The sequence below is a fragment of the Rhinoraja longicauda genome, chromosome 30 (genome assembly GCF_053455715.1).
Source record: "Rhinoraja longicauda isolate Sanriku21f chromosome 30, sRhiLon1.1, whole genome shotgun sequence".
NCBI lineage: Eukaryota > Metazoa > Chordata > Chondrichthyes > Rajiformes > Arhynchobatidae > Rhinoraja > Rhinoraja longicauda.
The window spans coordinates 18,464,339-18,476,830 of NC_135982.1; the positions used below are offsets into that span (position 1 = coordinate 18,464,339).

A 12,492-nucleotide genomic window follows, 5' to 3' on the forward strand; every position below is an offset into this window, starting at 1 on the left:
GAGCTGAATTACAATCCACAAAAATAAGGTAACATTGTGCTGAAAGACTGTCTTCATCTATATTTATAGCTTAGAAAACAGAAGTAAAGATCTGTACTTTAAGCCAAGAAAAAATACTGAAGAAAGGTAACATTCGGGTGATCTGGTTATTTTATTTTTATTTTGCTGTTTGTAACATCTTGATTTTGATTTTTGAGGAGACAATGAAGGTGTTTGAATGACAAACAAGCATAGGGAGCCAATTTACATGCCAGAAAAGGTATTGGCAAAATTTGAAATACTTTGTGAGCAAAATTTATACTGACCATTCCCATGTCTAAAAGGTTATGTAGCTCCAATTGCTTGTAAACTTTCATCCTGTAATCATCCATTTGTAGTTTCTTCTGCTTTGCCAGATCATAGTCCTCTTTCTCTATTGCACATCGTTTTTCCACCTCATAACGTCCTAGACGTTCGCCTACCTGAACAAAACAATTACTTGAAAATTTTAAAAACCGACATTTCTAAAAATAATTTCCCCAAGTCATAAAATTATTTCCACATGAAACAATAAAAGTTAAGGATCGTGCAATAATTTTTTTAACATTTTTATCAAATGTAACAATTTCAGGTTCTAATTTCTCCAAAGGAGTTCTAATTACAGGTCATTGACCCAAAATCCAAACTCTATTTTTCTGCTAAAGGCTGTGTGCTTTACAGCAAAATCCAACTTCCTTTTAAACATTCATTTTTCTATAATTACTCACTACCTGATCTAACAGTTTTGAGAGTATGTAACACTAAAGGTAATGGTGTTTGGAAGCAAATGATTAGAGCTGAATTACAATCCACAAAAATAAGGTAACATTGTGCTGAAAGACTGTCTTCATCTATATTTGTAGCTTAGAAAACAGAAGTAAAGATCTGTACTTTAAGCCAAGAAAAAATACTGAAGAAAGGTAACATTCGGGTGATCTGGTTATTTTATTTTTATTTTGCTGTTTGTAACATCTTGATTTTGATTTTTGAGGAGACAATGAAGGTGATTGATGAGGCAGTGGATGTTATCTACATAGACTTTCTTTTTGGTTTGAAAAGTATCTTGGATAATAATTATGGCCTCATTATGGACTAATTTTTGTTATCCCAATAACACAATTCAATAAAATCTACCCTGCAAGATACATAAATGATGGTATCCACGGTGGAACTTTAGTTCAGACAGTCTTTTTGCTCTCAGATGCATTGCTCCCAACTTCCTAAAACAAATACAATGGGACTGCAAGAACTTACTGGAAATAAAACTTCAATCTGATACAGCCTGAAAAATTTAACAAAGCCATCATCACCAAGACGCATTCGCACAGCAGCATTAGGCAATTAAAGATTTAGAAGGACATCACTGAAGTTCTTCGTGAAAAAATAATAAATATAGTAAGGCAGGTTATTAGGTAGTTTGTAAGGATCATCCTCAAAGATATTCAGTGTAGTAAGAACATTTCAGAGTACAAAAGCTTAGGCTACTAATGCACACGTCATTAGATGGAATGATAAAAATATGAGAAATACAAGAGGAACATAAAAATCTTAAGATTGTAGAAATAAGAAAGAACGACGCAAGGAATTTTCCATGTCCATGGGAAGGTGGCAGAGCTACTCAGTTTAACATTTCTGGAATGAGGACACCATAATACTCAATTATACTAGATTATATGTTCAAGTTTGAGAATGAACATAAACCTATCATTCAGATTATTTCAAGAGTAGACAAAGTTTACACCCAGAGAGGTAGAGCTACTGCCTTACACAAACTGGAGGTACAATGTTTGTAAGAACAATGTGTCAGGACAAATTGTCATAATAATATTCTCTCCCATACAATGAATGTTAATATTTTCAGAAATCTCAATATGATGCATGTACAACATGTGTAGGAAGGAACTGCAGATGCTTGTATAAACCGAAGGATAGACACAAAAAGCTGGAATAACTCAGCGGGCCAGGCAGCATCTCTGGAGAAAAGGAGTAGGTGACGTTTCGGGTCGAGACCCTTCTCCAGACATGCTGCCTGACCCGCTGAGTTACTCCAGCTTTTTGTGTCTATCTGCAGTCCAACATGTGTTGGCTTGTCAGCTTTACTAACTTTACTTTTTGACGTAATCAAGTATTGCTTGAGGAAATTAAGCAAAAGCATTTGACAATACCAGCCTATGTTAACATATTTTGGCTGGTCCCATCAGTTGCACCAGTGCAAAACAGGGCTGAGAAACTAGCCAGAAATTTTGATAGAATTTCGTCTTAAGTCATGAGTGCTAAATACTTGTAAGACTATTGGCAGGAAATCTTTGGTAACTTTCACTTCAATGGAAACACGTGCGTAGAGATAAGTACAAACCAGTATCCACTCTCACACATATTTAGCACTAGTAAGAAAATATGTTTATTTTCTGCCCTTTGCCTTGGTCCAAATTTCAGTGAATTGGCGGGCCTTAAGGTTGATTCAATATGACTTGGTTCATTTTTAAATGATAAAATTGCATTTGAATGAGTACATTCCGCAAAAATTACCCAATTTTTGAGGGGGAAACAGAACAAAGTTATTTTAATTATACCATTTAACATTAGAATTGAAAGCCAGTGCCTCGGGGAGTTATGAAAGTTAACTTGTGTTTGAACTGCAAAATTTCAGAAATTGAATTTTCATGGAGGAAATTTTCTATGCTGGATTTGTAATCAGTGCCTTTGATATTTTCATTGAATTTTTATTTGCAAGATTTTCTTTGGTACAATCAAACATATTAATTTTTTTTAAATGATAGATAATGGAAATTTGAAATACAAACCGATAACACTCATCAAGCTAGGCAGCATTAGTGAAAAGTAAAGTAGTTAATATTTCTAGGTATGAAACACCATCAGAAATGACATGGGGAGAAAATAAGTTATTCTTCAGTAGAAGAAAAGGAACGAAAAGAATAGGTAGAACAAAGGGAAAATTACTGAAAGGTTCAGAATAAATGAGTAAATTTAGCAGTTAAATTGCAGTTGCTAACTCAGTAACATTTTCCAGTACAATCCCAGGTTACTGTGAGTTTCTTACTATCCCGAAATCTAGAAATCTCTCAGAATGAATACAGTGACTGAGATTCCTGGTAAAGAAGTCAAAAGGTGTACTACTGTCTTGAGTAAAGAAAATTTCCTTCCCCCCATTCCTAAACAGCCATTTTAAAACTCTAGGACATGGCTATAAGATCCTATGAATAGGCTGTTTTTAATCCCATTATATTGTTCAGTACTTTTAATTTATTTGTAAGTTCTCATTTTCATTAGACTCTTGCTGGCATAGTTTTCAGTGTGAAAATGGTCACAAAATATTTGCGGCACTAAAAACTGCAGGTACTGGAATCTTTAGAAAAAGCCAAGAGACTGGAGGAACACAGCGGGTCAGGCAATATCTATGGAGGGAATGAACAGAGGACAATAGACAATAGACAATAGGTGCAGGAGTAGGCCATTCAGCCCTTCGAGCCAGCACCGCCATTCAATGCGATCATGGCTGATCACTCTCAATCAGTATCCCGTTCCTGCCTTCTCCCCATACCCCCTCACTCCGCTATCCTTAAGAGCTCTATCCAGCTCTCTCTTGAAAGCATCCAACGAACTGGCCTCCACTGCCTTCTGAGGCAGAGAATTCCACACCCTCACCACTCTCGGACTGAAAAAGTTCTTCCTCATCTCCGTTCTAAATGGCCTACCCCTTATTCTTAAACTGTGGCCCCTTGTTCTGGACTCCCCCAACATTGGGAACATGTTTCCTGCCTCTAATGTGTCCAATCCCCTAATTATCTTATATGTTTCAATAAGATCCCCCCTCATCCTTCTAAATTCCAGTGTATACAAGCCAAATTGCTCCAGCCTTTCAACATACGCCAGTCCCGCCATTCCGGGAATTAACCTAGTGAACCTACGCTGCACGCCCTCAATAGCAAGAATATCCTTCCTCAAATTTGGAGACCAAAACTGCACACAGTATTCCAGGTGCGGTCTCACCAGGGACCGGTACAACTGTAGAAGGACCTCTTTGCTCCTATACTCAACTCCTCTTGTTACGAAGGCCAACATTCCATTGGCTTTCTTCACTGCCTGCTGTACCTGCACGTTTCCTTTCAGTGACTGATGCACTAGGACACCCAGATCTCGTTGAACATCCCCTCTTCCTAACTTGACACCATTCAGATAATAATCTGCCTTTCTATTCTTACTTCCAAAGTGAATAACCTCACACTTATCTACATTAAATTGCATCTGCCATGTATCCGCCTGTTGTAATATATAAGACAAGGGGGATGTTGTGATATTGCTGGGACTACTTTGTGTATCCAAGGACTACTTTGTATGCCTGTGTATATAAGTGATTGGTGTGATTAGGCGGTCACTCTGGATGCAGGTGGCCACGGAATAAACAGCCATACAAAGTAGTTCTTGGATACACAAAGTAGTCCCAGCAATATCACAACACCGCCCACTCACACAACCTGTCCAAGTCACCCTGCAGCCTTATTGCATCTTCCTCACAATTCACACTACCCCCCAGCTTAGTATCATCTGCAAATTTGCTAATGGTACTTTTAATCCCTTCATCTAAGTCATTAATGTATATCGTAAATAGCTGGGGTCCCAGCACCGAACCTTGCGGTACCCCACTGGTCACTGCCTGCCATTCCGAAAGGGACCCATTTATCCCCACTCTTTGCTTTCTGTCTGTCAACCAATTTTCTATCCATGTCAGTACCCTACCCCCAATACCATGTGCTCTAATTTTGCCCACTAATCTCCTATGTGGGACCTTGTCGAAGGCTTTCTGAAAGTCGAGGTACACCACATCCACTGACTCTCCCCTGTCAATTTTCCTAGTTACATCCTCAAAAAATTCCAGTAGATTTGTCAAGCATGATTTCCCCTTCGTAAATACATGCTGACTCGGAATGATCTTGTTACTGCTATCCAAATGCTCAGCAATTTCGTCTTTTATAATTGACTCCAGCATCTTCCCCACCACTGATGTCAGACTAACTGGTCTATAATTACCCGTTTTCTCTCTCCCTCCTTTCTTAAAAAGTGGGATAACATTTGCTATCCTCCAATCCACAGGAACTGATCCTGAATCTATAGAACATTGAAAAATGATCTCCAATGCTTCCACTATTTCTAGAGCCACCTCCTTAAGTACCCTGGGATGCAGACCATCAGGCCCTGGGGATTTATCAGCCTTCAGAGGACATTTCGGGTCAGAACATTTCTTCAGATTAATGGAGTAGGGGGTGAAAAGCTGGAAAAGAGGTGGGGGGGGGGGGGGGGGGGGTGAGACAAATTCTGGCAAATGATAGCTGCATACAAATGACAGGGGTGATTGGCAAATGGGGGGATTAGGTAACTAAGTCTAGAGGTGAAAAAGAGACAAAAGGTTATCAGAGGAGGAAATAAGAGGAGTGAAATGTGAAGATGGTGGGAAGGATATGGATGGATGGATAGATGGGGGGGGGAGGTTGATGGGGAGGATAAAAGGGAAATCTGTGATTCAGGGATGGACAATAACCATATAAAGGATAAAGAGGCAGGATGACTAACGTGATGGGAGATGGTGGAAGAAATTCAATTTAAGCACATTTCTTTATTCCCAGTTATAATTTAATTTGTCTTTATCCTGATTATAACTGGGAATAAGGAAATGTGCTTAGCTTTTGTTTTCATTATCTTTTTGCATTCCTGAAGAAAACTTCACAATCTATTTTCATATTTCTTGCTCATTTCCTCTCATGTTCTGTTTTCCACCAGAGGACAACAGTATATCCGCTATTTCAGTCTGAAGAAGGGTCCCATCCTGAGCTGTCCATTCCATCCCCGGATGCTGCCTGACCTGCTAAGTTCCTCCAGCACTTTGTGTTTTGTTCAAGATTCCAGCATCTGCAGTTTCTTGTGTCTGCAGTATCTCAATCATTCTCTGCTAATTTTTTAAGCCTTTCCAGTTATCATATCAGATCATATATATACAGCCGGAAACAGGCCTTTTCGGCCCTCCAAGTCCGTGCCGCCCAGCGATCCCCGCACATTAACACTATCCTACACCCACTAGGGACAATTTTTACATTTACCCAGCCAATTAACCTACATACCTGTACGTCTTTGGAGTGTGGGAGGAAACCGAAGATCTCGGAGAAAACCCACGCAGGTCACGGGGAGAACGTACAAACTCCTTACAGTGCAGCACCCGTAGTCAGGATCGAACCTGAGTCTCCGGCGCTGCATTCGCTGTAAAGCAGCAACTCTACCGCTGCGCCACCGTGCCGCCCATCTCCAATGCCAGTCTTTTCAGCTCTATTTAATCTATTTTGATGACAAAACTTTCTGTAATTGCCAGAGCTTTCAACCCCATCTGTTACATTTTTCTCATTTCTGGTCTCACTTCTCCCTCAAAGTGCAAAGATTTTAGGAGACCAGGTGATGATCCTTTCATTGCGGACTTCCCAATCTTTGACATGTTCCTGGAACCACATCATCTATGCAGCTGGTCCAATTATATTTCTGAATAACTTTGGGCTCTTACATAGATACATAGAAAATTGGTGCAGGAGTAGGCCATTCGGCCCTTCGAGCTAGCACTGTCATTTAATGTGATTATGGCTGATCATCCACAATCAGTACCCCGTTCCTGCTTTCTCCCCATATCCCTTGATTCCACTAGCCCTAAGAGCTCTATCTAATTCTCTTCTGAATGCATCTTCTGTAATTTAACTACTGCATCAAATTGTTATACCTTGCTATCCCTTGAATAAACCATTGTCAGATCAGTGCAGTATTCTGGAAACTAAAACCTATTGTAACAAAGATGAAAAACATTGTCTTTATTTAAAAATGTAAAGTCATTATTGTCTAAAGGCCATAAGCTGTCATTCTGGAATATTACTGTAAACGATACAACTGGAAAGATTCCAACTAAGACCGGGATACAAAGAATGAGGCAGAAGCATTATTTGAACATATTGATAATTGATTAATTACGATCTCGCTTTTTCTTTGGGACGAACTTTCATTGAGGATTCTGCATTCGTCCTGTATTACTGAGGTGTGTTGTTCTCATTGTAAATGGAATACAGTTTCCACCAAAGGTCTATGTTTGCCAAATCAGCTCAAGTATAATTAATTTGTAGGGCAAGCTGTGGGTGTGTGATTAATGCTTAGAAATCCACAAATAGAACTCAACAACTGTTGCTATGAAAAACAGGGAGAATGGCCATATTAAGCTGGAAAAGATAATATAAATACCGGTTCAATTTAAGAAATAAATCAAACCAGCATTTTTACATATAGAATTACATTAAAATTGCAGCATAAAGGCAATGGATCCAACTGTGTTGACAATTATGTTCGGCACAGCCTCTTATGCAATATGATAGAAGCGTAGAACAAAGGGAATTTCTTCGCTAGCTGAAATAATGTGGCCATTGAACAGCAGTCAAGTCCTTTTGTTCTTTTGCTATTATTGGAAAGTTTGTATATTGTCACGCTCACTAAAAATAAACCATGATGTTGGCATCAAATCTACCAAAAGGGTGTGTTGATCTGACTTGCTAATCTGACTCAAAGAGGCCAAATATCTGCTCTAGATCCAAATGGCACAACAATCTGAATCTCTACTCCCTGCATCAAATCCTCAGCTACACATTCACCTGTCCTATCTTCCTGTTCTTACCTTCACTCGCACCTGGCATCGGGAGCAATCCAGAAATTATTACCACGAGGTTCTGCTTTTTAACCTTTTGCGTAACTCCTGTATTCACTCCGCAGGACCTCATCCCTTTTCCTAGCTATGTTATTTGTGCCATCGTTTTGTATTTTTGGGCTTACCATGTTGGCTCCTCTACATTGTAAAAACTAAATGCTGATTGGACGATCTCTTTGCAGAATAAACATCTCCATTCAGTCTATCACTGTAATCCTCCATCTCCACTTCCACTCTGACCTCTCTGCCTTTGGCATCATACATTGATCCAATAAAGCCCAAATTAAACTTAACGAATAGCATCTCATATTCTGGCTTGACTGGACTCAACATTAAAATCAACAGCGTTAGATAACTTGCCTTTCCAGTCTGTGTCAGAATACCTCAGCTGGCACCAACATTTCCCATGTCATTCAATATCATGCCATCTGTACCCTCTGACAGACATTTCCTTTGTTCTCTCCAATCCTCCCCACTTCTCTGAAACTTAAAATATGCTTGATGGCGGCACGGTAGCGCAGCGGTAGAGTTGCTGCTTTACAGCGAATGCTGCGCCGGAGACTCAGGTTCGATCCTGACTACGGGCGCTGCACTGTAAGGAGTTTGTACGTTCTCCCCGTGACCTGCGTGGGTTTTCTCCGAGATCTTCGGTTTCCTCCCACACTCCAAAGACGTACAGGTATGTAGGTTAATTGGCTGGGTAAATGTAAAAATTGTCCCTAGTGGGTGTAGGATAGTGTTAATGTATGGGGATCGCTGGGCGGCACGGACTTGGTGGGCCGAAAAGGCCTGTTTCCGGCTGTATATATATGATATGATATGATATGATATTAATAATGTTCCATATTTATTTGTAAGTCATGATTCATGATTGTAAGTCATAGATTTTATTATTCTAACTTTGAATCCATGGAAAAAAATCAAACTCACATCTCTGGTCAATGCTCCAGAATTTTGGCTATTCATCCAGTTACTTAATCACTGTGTTCCAACTCCAGTCATTTGAGTTGAAATCAGTTGTCGTTTAGTTGGTCCAAAAGTGTTTTCTATATGCAGTAGTTGACTGGTCTAATTTGCTTTCCATCTTGTTTAATCCAGATTTCCACAATTCCCAATCATGTACATAAATACATGTACATATTGTGTGAAGGCAGGTTTAAGCTCAGTAATGACTTTGCCCATTGTCAAATAGCCAATTGCCTAGTTAAACGATCATAAAGGTGATATATAGCTTCTGCTAATGATTCAGCACAGAACTGGGAGAATGCTGGATTGATTGTTGGAGGTAATGGTTTTCAGATGTATTTTGGAATTTTGTATTGAGTGCTGTGGAATGTCTTGAAGTTGATATTTAACCTGTTCAGTGCCACCTCCGAGTATACTTGGGTCATGGCCAGTAGTGAAAAAAAAACTCGGCAGTGAACAGGTCAATGCAAGTTTCTTCTTTCATCATACTGCAGCAAGGGATGGCACTCAAAAGATAAAAGGAGAAAATTAGAGATTAAAATTCAAGTCTTTTATCGTGCTGCAGATTTAATAGTTTAAAAAAGTTAATATTGCAAATTATTTGTACTTTGATAAGAGTTTAATTGAATTCAGGGAGGTAATCTGCAGGCTCTAACTTGTTTATCTCACACCTGATTATAGCTCAGGGAGCATCCAGAGAAAGGCATTTATGTGAAGGACCTCTCCATGCATACTGTGCACAGTGTCACAGAGTGTGAAAAAATCATGGACATTGGCTGGGGTAATCGAGCTGTGGGATACACCCTCATGAACAAAGATTAATCTCGTTCACATTCGATATTCACCATTCACTTGGAGATGTGCTCGATTGGTTAGTAGCTTAAACAAGATAGGCAGTAGAATATTTAATGTTTTACTTTAATTGGATTATATCTGAAATATTTTTGTAAACTTCATATGTTACCATTCATTGTCCTTAAATTTAAACAAATTATATTCATCTCAAGTATATTTTTAAAAAAATTCTCCCTGACCAATTGCTTGGGATGCAGTAAGAGCTAGCTAACTGGATACAATGGCTAACTGGATACAATGGCTTAATGATAGGAAACAGACTTCAGAAAATTAGTACTGATGTAAAATCTGAAATAAAATGATTATCCAATAGATTAATTACATTTTAATTAGAAACTTACAGCTAAAAATATCTATATTTTTCCACCTAACATCCGTATTGGATACATAATGCATCTTTGAACATAAACATTAACCATTTGATCCTCCATTCAGTAACATCACAGCTGATCTTTTATCCCAGCATGGCAGATGGAAAATACCATAGAGTTGTGGAGTGGGTTCTGTTTGCAGTCTGGGATATGGGCAATAAATTTGTAACTCTGCTTTGAACTAAGATCAACATATTCTGGAACAATTGATGCTGGCTGGATGAAAAGTTTTATATATTTGCAAAACTTTGACTTGAAGAATTCTATAACAGTGTATTGATAATATTACTGTATGAGCAGTCCAGATCTAAGGTTGCCAGGTCTATGGGGCTACTGGGATTTTCATCATTTGATCTACCAATTTTTTTCCTCCATGTTCAATTCTTCCATAAATAAAACAAAATTGTGAGGTGGAATAAGTACCTTGTTAATGCCCTTTTATTCTCTCTTGGGTAAACTGCAGTGGTATCAATTCTTGGAGACATCAAAGCAGTCCTGGAATATCGACAATTCACCCAAGGCAGGTTGGGAATCTAAAAAATAAGAGTTGGTATCATTGTGTGACTAAAGTGAAATGTTTTATTGTGCCCATTATGTAAGAAAATCTGTTCCAACCTTCTCTGTGTTGAATGCAACGTCACTAATTAATTTAGTTGACTGTTGATAGTCCTGTGAAATTGGCTGCCCACCTCCTTGGTTATATCTCAGGCCAACTAGGAATGGATAATTAACCGCAAGGTTCCAAATGATCTCTGTATCATTAATAGAATTGGGAGAAACCAAGGTACAGATCACCTGCCTTTCTTTTCATTTAATATAAAGCACAAAATTCAAATAGGCATCGATGAAAAATGATAATTGCAGAGAAAATACATTACTTTGTCTTACAGATGACAATGGGAAGGACCACATCCGTGTAGGAAAGTTGAATCTGGTCGATTTGGCAGGCAGCAAAAGACAGGCAAAAACTGGAGCAACTGGAGATCGGCTAAAAGAAGCTACTAAAATCAATCTGTCATTATCAGCGCTTGGGAATGTGATTTCTGCATTGGTCGATGGCAGATCAAAGCATATTCCTTACCGTGACTCCAAATTGACACGGATGTTGCAGGACTCTCTTGGGGGTAACACCAAAACTCTGATGGTAGCATGTCTGTCTCCAGCTGACAATAATTATGATGAAAGTCTTAGCACTTTACGATATGCCAATAGGGAAAAAGAACATCAAAAACAAGCCGAGAATTAATGAAGATCCAAAGGATGCTTTGCTCAGAGAGTATCAGGAGGAGATTAAACAATTGAAGGCACTCCTAGCTGGACAGCTTGGTAATGCTAATTTGTCTGTAATTTGTATTTTCCACTTTTTCACTAAAAGTCCTTTATTGACGGTGGACGGAGGGTTGATGGTGGACATGCAATGGAAGGCATTTTTCAAGATTGCATGGATGAACTACAATTGTTCATCCCAGTTTGGCAAAAGAACAATCCAGGAAAGGTAGTGCATCCGTGGCTAACAAGGGAAATCAAGGATAGTATTAAAACAAAAGATGAAGCATATAAATTAGCCAGAAAAAGTAGCATACCAGAGGACTGGGAGGAATTCAGAGTCCAGCAGAGGAGGACAAAGGGCTTAATTAGGAAAGGGAAAATAGATTATGAGAGAAAACTGGCAGGGAACATAACAAACTGACTGCAAAAGCTTTTATAGATATGTGAAGAGAAAAAGGCTAGTTAAGACAAATGTAGGTCCCTTGCAGTCGGAAACAGGTGAATTGATCATAGGGAACAAGGAGATGGCAGACCAATTGAACAACTACTTTGGTTCTGTCTTCACTAAGGAAGACATAAACAATCTGCCGGAAATAGCAGGGGACCGGGGGTCTAATGAGATGGAGGAACTAAGGGTAATCCAGGTTAGTCGGGAAGTGGTGTTAGGTAAATTAAATGGATTAAAGGCCGATAAATCCCCAGGGCCAGATAGACTGCATCCCAGAGTGCTTAAGGAAGTAGCCCCAGAAATAGTGGATGCATTAGAGATAATTTTTCAAAACTCTTTAGATTCTGGAGTAGTTCCTGAGGATTGGAGGGTAGCTAATGTAACCCCACTTTTTAAAAAGGGAGGGAGAGAGAAAACGGGGAATTATAGACCAGTTAGCCTAACATCGTTAGTGGGGAAAATGCTAGAGTCAGTTATTAAAGATGTGATAGCATCATATTTGGAAAGTGGTGAAATCATCGGACAAAGTCAGCATGGATTTATGAAAGGTAAATCATGTCTGACGAATCTTATAGAATTTTTCGAGGATGTAACTAGTAGAGTGGATAAGGGAGAACCAGTCGATGTGTTATATCTGGACTTTCAGAAGGCCTTCGACAAGGTCCCACATAGGAGATTGGTGTACAAACTTAAAGCACACGGTATTGGGGGTTCAGTGTTGAGGTGGATAGAGAATTGGTTGGCGGACAGGAAGCAAAGAGTAGGAATAAACGGGTCCTTTTCGGAATGGCAGGCAGTGACTAGTGGGGTACCGCAAGGCTCAG

General features: G+C 39.2%; 1 protein-coding gene and 1 pseudogene across 1 annotated transcript in view; one reads left to right on the plus strand and one right to left on the minus strand.

Annotated features, from left to right (window-relative positions):
* LOC144608086 (centrosomal protein of 104 kDa-like) overlaps positions 1 to 12,492 on the minus strand; it is a 49,553-nt gene that overhangs the window by 18,934 nt on the left and 18,127 nt on the right. The window contains exon 2 of the mRNA XM_078425412.1: positions 306 to 461. The gene's annotated coding sequence lies outside the window, so the exon portion shown is untranslated. The remainder of the gene's footprint in view (positions 1 to 305; positions 462 to 12,492) is intronic.
* LOC144608087 (kinesin-like protein KIF17) overlaps positions 3,107 to 12,492 on the plus strand; it is a 46,758-nt pseudogene continuing 37,372 nt past the window's right edge.